Consider the following 12,666-nt stretch of genomic DNA (forward strand, 5'->3'; position numbering starts at 1 on the left):
CGCAAAAAACAGTCAGCAATTATTACAATTCATTAAGCGTCTTAATTCAAGGGGAGAATTATTTGGTAACAGGTATGGTGGACGAGATTCGTGCTGTCAAATAGAACGTAATTCAGTGAGAAATCAGCTTTAATTTCATGACATAGAATATTTCTCATAACATAAGGCAGTCATTTCTGGACCATACATGCCTGCTACACATCAATAATGGAAAAATTTCATGATGGGCACTGAGAGAGATTCAAGGACATTGCACCACTGAAGACAGATTTCGATTTATTTGTCAGACTATTCTCGGTTTTTGGCTGCAAATGTATCTCTTTACTTCCACCTTGAAATACAAGACGTAGAGTGTAGCACCCAGTTCAATGACCTGTTTTTCCAATCCAGGAATTTACAAAACTTTTATGAAATATAGCCCAAAGACAATATCCTTGACTACACAGACAAGCCGCTAAAGCTATTTCAACGTCTGGTTCAACATATTTGTGCACACACTTACGTTTAACAGATTTTAATCTGCATAGCTCCACATTTAGATTTACGCAGATTTTAATCTGCAAAACTCCACGTGATTGACAGCATCACGAAATATAGTTCCAGATATATTAGGTATTCTAAAATCGGAATGTGTATAACGTCGCAAGTCGATCAGTCAATAAAATTCTTCTGGGTATGAGACGGCACTGTCAGAGAGTAAAGTTCTCTGACGGCTGTCAAGCCCATGCCAACACAACTTGATGTTAAATTACTGTCTATAAAACTTTTATTTATTTCTGCTCACGGTACGAGCACTATCTAACGCACTTATTTATACGAGGGGCGTTTGAAAAGTACGTGCAAAGTCAGCGAGATGGCACCACCGGCGCGTATCGGGGTTATGATTAGTTAGTAGCATCTTTGGAAGAACGCAGACCAAGTTTCAGCCATATTGGGCTATTTCTTTGTGTTTGGCATTCGTGTGAATCAAGGAAGTCGAGTGACTGTCAAAAAATGGACGAAAAAGAATTTCGTGTGGTGATTAAACATTGCTCTATGACAAGCAAAACGCCTCAGGAGATTAAGAGAAGCTTGATAAACATTACGGTGACTCTGCACCTTCGATTAGAACAGTTTATAAGTGGTTTCAAAATTTTCGGAGTGGCCATATGGGCACAAGTGACGCTGAACGTTCTGGACCCCCTGTAGAGGTTACGACTCCAGAAATCATTGATAAAATCCATGATATGGTGATGGATGACAGAAGAGTTGAGGTGCGTGAGATTGCTAGTGCTTTGGGCATCTCGAATGAACGTGTACATAATATTTTGCATAAGCATTTGGACATGAGAAAACTATCCGCAAGATGGGTTCCGCGATTGCTCACGCTTGACCAAAAACGGAATCGTGTGAAGTGTCGCAAGGATGGTTTGCAGCTGTTCAGGAAGAATCCGCAGGACTTCAAGCGTTGTTTCGTCACTGTGGATGAAACGTGTATACATTACTAACTCCTGAGACCAAACAACAATCTAAACAATGGGTTACAAGGGAGAATCTGCACCAAAAAAGGCGAAGACCATTCCATCGGCCGGAAAGGTTATGGCGACGATTTTTTGGAATTCGCAAGGGATAATCCTCATCGACTATTTGGAACAGGGTAAAACTATTACAGGTGAACACTATTCATCGTTATTGGACCTTTTGCAAACCGAGCTGAAAGAAAAACGCCGGCGATTGGACCGCAAAAATATCCTTGTCCATCAAGACAATGCACCAGCATACACCTCAGCAGTCGTGGTCGCAAAATTAATGGAAATAGGATTGCAACTCATTTCACATGCCCCCTGTTCTCCAGACTTGGCTCCCTCGGACTACTATTTGTTCACGAATTTGAAGAAATGGCTGCCGGGCCAAATATTTTATTCAAACGAGGGGGTGATTGCAGCAACTAATAGCTGTTTTGCAGACTTGGTCAATTCTATTATTCGGAAGGGATCAACAAATTTGAACAGCGTTGGACGAAGAGTATAAGTCTAAAAGGAGACTATATCGAAAAATAAAAAAAAGGGTTTGCCCCAAACACGGAAGAAGTTTTTATTTTTGCACGGACTTTTCAAACGCCCCTCGTACAAATAATAAAAGTTATTATTTGACATAAAAATAAAAGGTCGTAAATATACACACTTCATAGACTCCTGCTTATAAAAGTATGCTGCAATATTCGCTTCTTAGAAGAAGTTGCACTGTGTTGCAAACACGTCTTCCTAAGTTCCCCACGCATGCAACCTTCGGCTTCTAGCCGTCTCATTCACACACCTGCTCGGAATAGCGCAATGTTGGAGGAGCCAGGAGCACGCTATGGAAGCGCAAATCTTAGCCAGGGCTGTTGTAGAAAGTTTGATTTTGTTGACGGAGCCACAAGTTCACCTCTGCTTGCATCGCTTCCACGGAGGTGTTCTTTGAGTTTTAGAATCAGATAAAACTTTATGGGGCCAAGCAGGTACTGTGTGGAGGATGATCGATGACAGTGAAACAAAGGCGTCGGATTTTGCTTATGTCGCAGCGCTCATGTGTGAGCTCACATTGTCATGTTGATGGAGAGGGTGCTGAATGTGTGGACGAACTCTTCGTATTCGAAACTCTCGGTTACAGTACACTGTTTCTCACGCACCGACGTAGTCACATTACACACACACGATTAGGAACCCTCTGGCTACAGTGGGCTGCGAATGTGAAGACGTGAAGAATAAAACGGAAATATATTAATGACGTTTGTTTAATTTAAAAAACCTTAACAGTTTTCACATAAAAATTGGGAGGCATTACTTTGTATATTATTGAAAAATATTGTAATATTGTTAATCTGCAGCTATGTACACTACTGACCATTAAAGTTGCTACACCAAGAAGAAATGCAGATGATAAACGGGTATTCATTGGACGAATATATTATCCTAGAACTGACATGTGATTACATTTTGACGCATTTTGGGTGCATAGATCCTGAGAAATCAGTACCCATAACAACCACCTCTGGCCGTAATAACGGCTTTGATACGCCTGGGCATTGAGTCAAACAGAGCTTGGATGGCGTGTACATGTACAGCTGCCCATGCAGCTTCAGCACGATACCACAGTTCATCAAGATTAGTGACTGGCGTATTGTGACGAGCCAGATGTTCGACCAGCATTGATCAGACATTTTCAATTGGTGAGAGATCTGGAGAAAGTGCTGGACAGGGCAGCAGTCGAATATTTTCTATATCCAGAAAGGCCCGTACGGGACCTGCAACATACGGTCGTACATTATCCTGCTGAACTGCAGGGTTTCGCAGGGATCGAATGAATGGTAGAGCCACGGGTCGTAACACATCTGAAATGTAACGTCCACTGTTCAAAGTGCCGTCAATGCGAACGAGAAGTGACCGAGACGTGTAACCAATGGCACCCCATACCATCACGCCGGGTGATACGCCAGTATGGCGATGACGAATACACGCTTCCAATGTGCGTTCACCGCGATGTCGCCAAACATGGATGCGACCGTCATGATGCTGTTAACAGAATTGGATTCATCCGAAAAAATGACGTTTTGCCATTTGTGCACCCAGGTTCGTCGTTGAGTACACCATCGCAGGCGTTTCTGTCTGTGATGCGGCGTTGAGGGTAACCCCAGCCATGGTCTCCGAGCTGGTAGTCAATGTTGCTGCAAACTTCGTCGAACTGTTCGTGCAGATGGTTGTTGTCTTGCAAACGTCCCCATCTGTTGACTCAGGGATCGAGATGTGATCGCACAGCCATGGGGATAAGATGCCTATCATCTCGACTGCTAGTGATACGAGGCCGTTGGGATCCAGAACGGCGTTCCGTATTCCCCTCCTCAACCCACCGCTTCCATATTCTGCGAGCAGTCATTGGAACTCGACCAGCGCGAGCAGCAATGTCGCGATACGATAAACCGCAATCGCGATAGGCTACAATCCGACCTTTATCAAAGTCGGAAACGTGATGGTACGCATTTCTCCTCGTTACACGAGGCATTACAACAACGTTTCACCAGGCAACGCCGGTCAACTGCTGTTGAGACATCGGTCGGAAACTTTCCTCATGTCAGCACGTTGTAGGTGTCGCCACCTGCGCCAACCTTGTGTGAATGCTCTGAAAAGTTAATCATTTGCATATCACAGTACCTTATTCCTGTCGGTTAAATTTCGCGTCTGTAGCACGTCATCTTTGTGGTGTGGCAATTTTAATGGCCAGTAGTGTGTATACACACCTCAAAATCAAAATAAGTAAATCTAGCCAACTGAAGAGTTGTTATGAAATGAAGAGTGTTATTTTCGATTTACAATTTAACCACGTTGAAGAAAAATATTATATCTCCTGCATACGTATTTCTCTTTAACACTGTCAGATTTAAAATCCGAAGAAACCGACACTCAACAGCGGTATTGAGAATCAAACTGCGTTCCTCTATTTATTTAATGGCACGCTCATTCGATTCATTCATTTACACTATGTTTGTGAATTGCAACATAAAAATGTTATAAGCAAGGAGATCTCTGGCATAAGCTAGGCGTTAGAAATCGCGCACTTTAACGCAATGAACAAAGCATGTTACCAGCATCGCAGAGAATTTCACAAACCTTCGAGACGACGACTGTTCGTACCCGCGTCAGGCCATCCGGGTTTAAGTTTTCCGTGATTTCCCTAAATAGCTTCAGGCAAATGGCGGGATGAATCCCTTCAAAGGGCACGGCAGGTTTCTTTCCGCATCCTTGACAAAATCATAGCTTGTACCCCGGCTCTATGACCTTGATGTCGACGAGACATTAGATTCAATCTTCCTTCCTTTCCTTCCAATTTCACAAGCCTCTTATTCACTTTACTGTACCGTACTTCGCTCTAGGGCATTACGCTCCTGCAGTGTAGCGGAGCAAGTGACAATAAACCGGTGTGTGCGAAATCTAAAAGCTGTATATTCGCTAGATCGTAAGAGCGTACTGTCAGAATTAAGGCCAAAAATTTAGAGCGTGATCAATTGCTTGGTCTGATATATTGAGAGCGTGCTTCTTCCCCCTTTAAAATGTGAGATAGAGTTTGTGCTGTTTCCTTCTTCGACGAAAATGTTAAAAGGCGGAAACAGGAAGTTAAACAAAATACTAGATTAATACTAGTACGCACACACACAAATTCTCTGCTCGTTGCCGATGACCAAATAATTATTCGGAAAACAGAAAATGATGTCTTTTGCAATACATCGCATAAGACTACGTAAGACCCGTGTTGTGATTGTGTTCTTCACTCCGAACACTGGTTTGATGAACCTCACCATGCAAGTCTATCCTGAGGAAGCCTCTTCATCTGCTGCACAACTACCACAATCTACATCCATACGGACCTGCGTACCGCATTCATTTCTTGGTCTCTCTCTCTCCAGTTTTCACTAGGCACGCTCCGCTCCATTACCAAACTGACGATACCTTGATGCCTCAGAATCTGTCTCATCAACTGATCCTTTCTTTTCCTCAATTTGTGTCAGAAATTTCTAATTTCCCCAATTCAGCTTAGTATCTCCTCATTAATTATTCGATCTACCCATCTAATCTTCAGCATTCTTCTGTAGCACCATATTTCAAAAGCGTCTATTCTCCTCTTGTGTGAACTGCCCACCATCCATGTTTCTTGTCCATAGAAGGCCACAAAAATGGTTCAGATGGCTATGAGCACTATGGGACTTAAACATCTGGGGTCATCAGTCCCCTAGAACTTAGAACTACTTAAACGTAACTAACCTAAGGACATCACACACATCCATGCCCGAGGCAGGATTCGAACCCGCGACCGTAGCGGTCGCGTGGTTCCAGACTGAAGCGCCTAGAACCGCTCGGCCACACCGGCCGGCCTAAGGCCACATTCGAGACAAATAACTGCAAAAAAGACATCTTAACACCTATTAAATTTATGTTCGATGTTAAGAAATACCTCATTTTTCAGAAAAGCTTCTCTTGCTATTGCCAGTCCGCAATTTATAACCTCTCTACTTCGGTGTTCATCAGTTGTTTTGCTACCGAATTAACGAAACTCCCTCGTGATGACTGGGTGTTGTGTGATGCCCTTAGGTTAGTTAGGTTTAAGTAGTTCTTCGTTCTAGGGGACTGATGACCATAGCTGTTAAGTCCCATAGTGCTCAGAGCCATTTGAACCTTTTATTTAGCGAAACTCGTCTACTACTTTTAATTTATCATTTTCGAATCAGTTCCTTGAGCATCACCGCAATTAACTCGAAAACATCCCATTGCCCTTGGTATACTTTTGTTGATGTTCATCTTATAATCTCTTTTCAAGATACTGTATAATCCGTTCAACTGCTCTTCGCAGTCGTTCGCTGTTGTTATTTCTTTCCACTGAACTTAATTTCCCTTTCAGAACTTCTCATTATAAAGGCCTATTTCGTTACCATGAGCTGTTCTTCTCCAGTCTTTCAACAACGTTACTATAAGCGTGCATAGGCGCAAAATAGAGAAATGGATGTGTATGCTGGGTGTCTCTTAAGATTCGCCAGTCGTATTTTCTCTGAAGTTTCGGTGGATATTTGTAATTTCGTTTTTTTTTGTTTTTTATTTTTTTTGTTCCTTATATTCAAGGAATTTCCGTAAGAGCGTGCAAAAATTTAACAGGACGTAGAGGATGCTCCATTGAAGAATTTGATGCAGGGAACTTGGGGTCAGAGAAGCCAGCTTAAGGAGATAACAGGAATAAAATCACACTACTGTGTACTTTTTTATTTACATTGGTTAACTGAAATACCATCATTGACACAATGAACGTACCATTTGTTCCATTTGTACTGTATCTCACAAAATGTGCTGAAAGACGGCTATCAACTTCAGTGCAAGCATGACATCGGCGAACAAGATTCTGACGCACCCTGACTAATATCCCTGGTGTACGGAATCACAGTCACAATACAGCTACAATTCTGTCAACTAATTCTATCTCCGTATCCACTGGTGTCTCATACACAAGTGACTTCAGATATTTCCATAGGAAATATTCAAGGGGATTCAAGGTCAGATGACGTCACAGGCTACGGAATAGGAGCTCCCCTTCCAATGCAGCAACCAGGAAATTCTGTACTGGTACTGCTCTATCGTATTGTAGTGTAAGTCTCTGAATAGCACTGAGTATTGAATGCGCCTGTTGTTGATTCATAGCACAGTCTGTTCAATAAGGTTCAAATGGCTCTGAGCACTATGGGACTTAACTTCTGAGGTCATCAGTCCCCTAGAACTTGGAACTACTTAAACCTAACTAACCTACGGACATCACACACACATCCATGCCCGAGGCAGGATTCGAATCTGCGACCGTAGCGGTCGCGCGGTTCCAGACTGTGGCGCCTAGAACCGCTCGGCCACTCCGGCCGGTGCACAGTCTGTCATGGGACAGTTAAATACGATACAACAGAGTCACCTCATGGACAAGTAAAGTAATCAAAACCTAAATCAGGATTTTCTGGCAATCAGGCTTGTTCTCCTTGTTCCCTTGGAGAAAATAAAGAATGTACGTGTAAATAAACTACACAGTGCGCGTAAACTTGTACGTATGTTAGTTCTAAATAAGCTGGAAAACGGTAATGCTAGACAAATCAGTAGACAAGTTTACTTCCATATCTCCTTAAGCTGGCTATTCCCACCAGAGGTTCCCTACCTCAAATTGTTCAGTGGGGCATTCTCTATGTTCTGTTACATTTTTGCACACTCTTACGGAAACATTCTGTATATCTAGATAATCAGCAACTAGCTGCATAAAAGAAACTTAATTTCTTAAACTGTTGAGAAGGGCAGTAAGTATAAGCTTCTGAAGAAGGGCACTATGTGCCCGAAACCGGTTAGGAAATTGAATTTCTTTTATGGAACTGTTGCTTATTATTTGGATGTAATTTTGCTTTTACACTGTGTATCTGGAGTCAGCTCAAACAAGTACTGCACATCACGTCTTTCATGTGACTCCCACTGTCGACGAAAAGCGACCGGTTTGTTTCCCGTTACAAATAATTTTTTGTTTTAATCGAAATTTTACTTGATAATCCGATAGAGCGGTCGCAGATTAGTCTAGCACTGTTTGTTTTATCGTTACGTGTTAACAGGGACAGTAAAACCCGAGAAATAACCAGTGACAACACTGCCCTAGCCCGCGCTGACTTTTACCGCCAAGCACGCAGCGCTACTCAGTCGCTGCTGGATTGCTGTTTATTCTTCGCGTGTTACTGTCCCTCTTAATACATATCGATAAAATAAATATGGCGTTTGACTAATGTAGGACCACTCTATTGACTGGGTATGTAAAATTCTAATTTAAAAATCATTTTGTTTCTAATGGGAAACAAACCGACGCTTTCCGTCGACGCTGGACGTCGCATGAAAGACATGATGAGCAGTATTGTTTTCAGCTGGTTTCAGCTACGCAATGCAGAAACGAAATAGAAAGTATCTGATGAAACGCGAGAGAAAATGCGCATGGCGGTCCTTCGGAGAGACACCCTCTATACGATGCACTGACAAGTCTCTACACGATCAAATGCATTTAATGCGTATGGTATCTAAATCAGAAAACTGCTAACAATATAAAAGCGTTATCAAAATTACATGTGGTGTGGAATCGAAACTTGAAAGAAGTATCATGTATGTTTAGGTTATTAATCAAAAACATTTAGTCATCAGCAGTCAGTCAGCTATTGATTTTGTACGAACGATTGCTATTTCATGCATGAAAGTCAGTATGTAGTACGATTCATAACGCTCCGCTAAAAATATAAAAAAATCTACAAAATTCTCAAAGCTCTCCAAGTGCCGAATAGAACCATTAGGGCACTTGACGCTATCAAGTGCTAATGGCCTGTCATATGGAGGGACATCACACAAGCAGCTAGATTAGCACAGGGCCTAGACGTACTCTTTTGTAATAGACTACTCGCATGAGTAGCAGACAGATGACAGACGGAGAATCCCCCGGAAGCCACGCACGGCGCGCAGGCGGTGACATCTGCCGCGAATTTCCGCACTTCCGGCCCACTCATGCGTCCGTGCTGCTCTCTATCCGTCCAGGCTAGCATTTTTTATTCATAGCTGCTCTCGCTGCGACAAAAAAAAAGAGGGAAAAAAAGGGAAGCGTGGCAGCGGGGCAGTAGCCACGCATACTGGCGGTGCCGGCGCCGACAGAATAAATTAATCTTAAACGACCGTCGTTGCAAATTAATGGTAGCGGCCATTCGCTGCCTTCTCCTTTTTCGGTGGCGCTGCATGGATCACTACTTACTTTCCGCCCGTCTTTTTTTTTCTCTCTCCTCTCACGATCACATTACGTCGGAGGAATAGATATAGCTTAAATATAAACTAACGGCACAAAAATCTGCGCAATAAGTAAACTGTCACGCTGTTTCTGGCATGCTGTTTGAAATCGAAATGGGAAACTAAAAAAAAAAAAAAAAAAAAAGAAATGTGGAGAAATGTGGATTAACGCGGTCCATTTCCGTACGCGGGTATCCATACATTGAAACAAACAACGGCTGAATCACATTCGTTGCATTAATAGTAACGAGTCGGCATGTAAATTACAGGTCCCCCGGCGCGTGATTACTGTGGTTTCGCCATAACGTTGCGGAGATTATAATGGGCTCCCGTAAATAACAGCCTTAATGGTATCGATCCCATTTTGGGAGGCGTCGCAATTGGACAAAGCACGATAAAAGAGGAAAAAAGATGCTATAAAAAGGGCAGTAGACAGAGCTGTACTGCATTTGTAATGTGTTCCATTGCCATTAGCTATCACAGTTAGGTGCTGTTTTCAGATGTAATGGTTTAACTGACGTAATTAGGAAATGGGTGTTGAATTTTTTTGGAAAATACGTAACAAAAATTACCGTAAATAGCGACTTTCGCAGGTCGCTGTACCCCGCGGATGGCAGCCAGTAGACCAGCATACCCAAGACGTGACAAAGCGTTGCTCGAAAAGTGGAAGTATTTATGTCCCAGCTCTCACAGTAGACTATATACATTTTGGAAATCGTTATCAGACATACAGCTCTATAGAGATGGCGAAGTGAGGGGAGGTTATGAGGTGACATTGGTTAAGACCTACACAAGGGCAAAATTATGAGTACGGTTGTAACGGACATACACTTCCGATTAATTACGACTTTTAAATGACACGTGCGCCTAATATTCCCTGTTGTTCGGGAAAGGCATCTGTTCCGAAGAATACTGGGAATCCAGATAAGTGAAGATACAGTTACAACCGAATCGTTATTGATGGTCTTCTTCTGCAGGCTAACGATCGAAAGAAATTTAGACAGAAAAAACAAAAATATGAAATTGTGGAATTTGAAATAAATAAACTAAATTACTTATGAACGGTCGCCATCCCGCTGTGTGAACAAAAATTACTGTATGATTATTAATTGTTCATAAACTGTAATTACGAACTAATCATTGAATTTCTGTCAGGTGGGAACGGAACGAAGCCACTGACTCGAGATAAGATGTAAAAACACCATTAATACCATGAATTAAAGACAATCAGAAAACCAGCAGAATATTGTACTGAACACAGGCAGGTTACTTGTCTGCAAAACAGTTCGCGTAATGAATAAAATGGTTCAAATGGCTCTGAGTACTATGGGACTCAACATCTCAGGTCATCAGTCCCCTAAAACGTAGAACTACTTAAACCTAACTAACCTAAGGACATCACACACATCCATGCCCGAGGCAAGATTCGAACCTGCGACCGTAGCGGTCGCGCGGTTCCAGACTGAAGCGCCTAGAACCGCTCGGCCACTAACGGCCGGCCGTAATGAATAGCTTTGCGTTATTCACTCTAATACTCTTACAGGTTTTAGAAATGCAAATGTTCATAAATACTTATTCTCTATTACAGTAAGTTATATCTGAAAAGTTCGAGATGTTTCATTTAGCGAAAAATAATTTTACACTACGCTGTTACGTAATTTTCGAATGTGTCCACAGTTTGCAGTGCACACAAAAAAAATGAATGTATTATTCTGCAGTAATATTTTGTCAATATTAATTTAAATTATGCTTTTTCCTTTTACTGTTAGTCATTATTCTTCAACTGGTTATTCTCCAAGCAACGAAGTTCACTGCTGTTAAATGACAGTTCCGAATCGCTCTCAGTCTTGTAAACTGCACTTCACTATGTTAGTTACCGACATTAAATAAGCTCATCACTTTCAGTGTTTTCCTATTCTTTCACTGGTGGTATTCTCCGAATCAATAACGGTGACAGGATAGGATCCTATTACGTAAATCATTGAGGAAAAGTTCATGTAGCCTGTAACAGTTGCTGCACTGAACACTTTGCTATTCAGGTAGGAAAAAGTGCTACGCTTGTTAGCCTTGTACAGTGTAAAGATGAAACTGGTCGGATCTTACATTGAAGAGTCTTGTGTGGTAAGTGACTCTTCTTGATTGTCGATCCATACAACAAGTTTCGGCCCACAGTGCTCTTAATTCTGTTTGATGTTAATATACTGTGCCCTATTACTACTACTTAATCTGCGTGGTCATATATTAAAAATCTTCCAGTTCATGCCTTACATTCTCGCTCACCGCCTCAGCACAGCACCTGTCCCTACAAACTCCTCTCCGCCGACTGCTTTTGCCCGACTCTGCATCTTGCGCGCCCAGCTATACTTACTCCTTGTTTCTAAGATATTCTTTGGCTCTATACAATAGCAAACTTCCCTGACTAGGCCAACGTTTCTACTACATCATAATTACAATATTCTTTTTTAATCAGTTACTTTGAATTAATCTTTCACGTTGAATTATAAGACAACATTTGTAAAATAATAAAAGATACACTGGACAGAAATTACACCAAAGTTACATTATGGTTACAGAATTAATTATGCGAAAAATGTATTAGGGTTTGTGTGGTGTAATACACGGTCTTTCTTAGGAAAGAAACGAAACAGGAACAGAGAATTGCCCTTCGATGTATTAAGTTTTATTGTTATATGACTGCAAAAGGGGAGAATCGGAGCGTTTGAGATGTGGTGCAATAGAGGGATATGAAAATTAGGTAGACTGATAAGGAATAAGGAGGTTCTAAGTAAAATCGTCGAAGAAATAACCACACGGAGAACGCAGACAAGAAGAAGGGACAGGATAATAGGACATGTGTTAAGACGTGAGGGAATGCAGCCATGGTATTAGAAGGAGCTGTAAAGGGTAGAAACACTGAGGAAGACAGAGACTGGAATACAGTCAACAGATAACTACTGTAAATGATACTCAGAGATGAAGAGGTAGCACAGGAGAGGAGTTCACGGCGGTCCGCATCAAACCAGTCAGAAGAACGACGACTAACGAAAAAAAATCTCTGGTTCACTGATAATGTTTCGGTCATAACCACTTGGAAATGGTATGTCATACCAAAGAGCTTAATAGAAAACCGATCAGCCAATGGAAACATGACATTTGTTGAAGTATATGGCACACTTGCGTTATTCTGTACAAGGGTTTTAATAATAGTTAAGACAGTTGGCTAGGAAAGAAGCATGTCCCCAAATGCACTGTTACGAAAGTCTCTGAACTGAAAGCCTCCTGCTCAGAGTAAAAGAAGTGTGAAATGGATTCGCGAAATGCGAATACGATTGTA

The sequence above is a fragment of the Schistocerca piceifrons genome, chromosome 2 (assembly GCF_021461385.2).
Source record: "Schistocerca piceifrons isolate TAMUIC-IGC-003096 chromosome 2, iqSchPice1.1, whole genome shotgun sequence".
In the NCBI taxonomy this organism is placed as follows: domain Eukaryota; kingdom Metazoa; phylum Arthropoda; class Insecta; order Orthoptera; family Acrididae; genus Schistocerca; species Schistocerca piceifrons.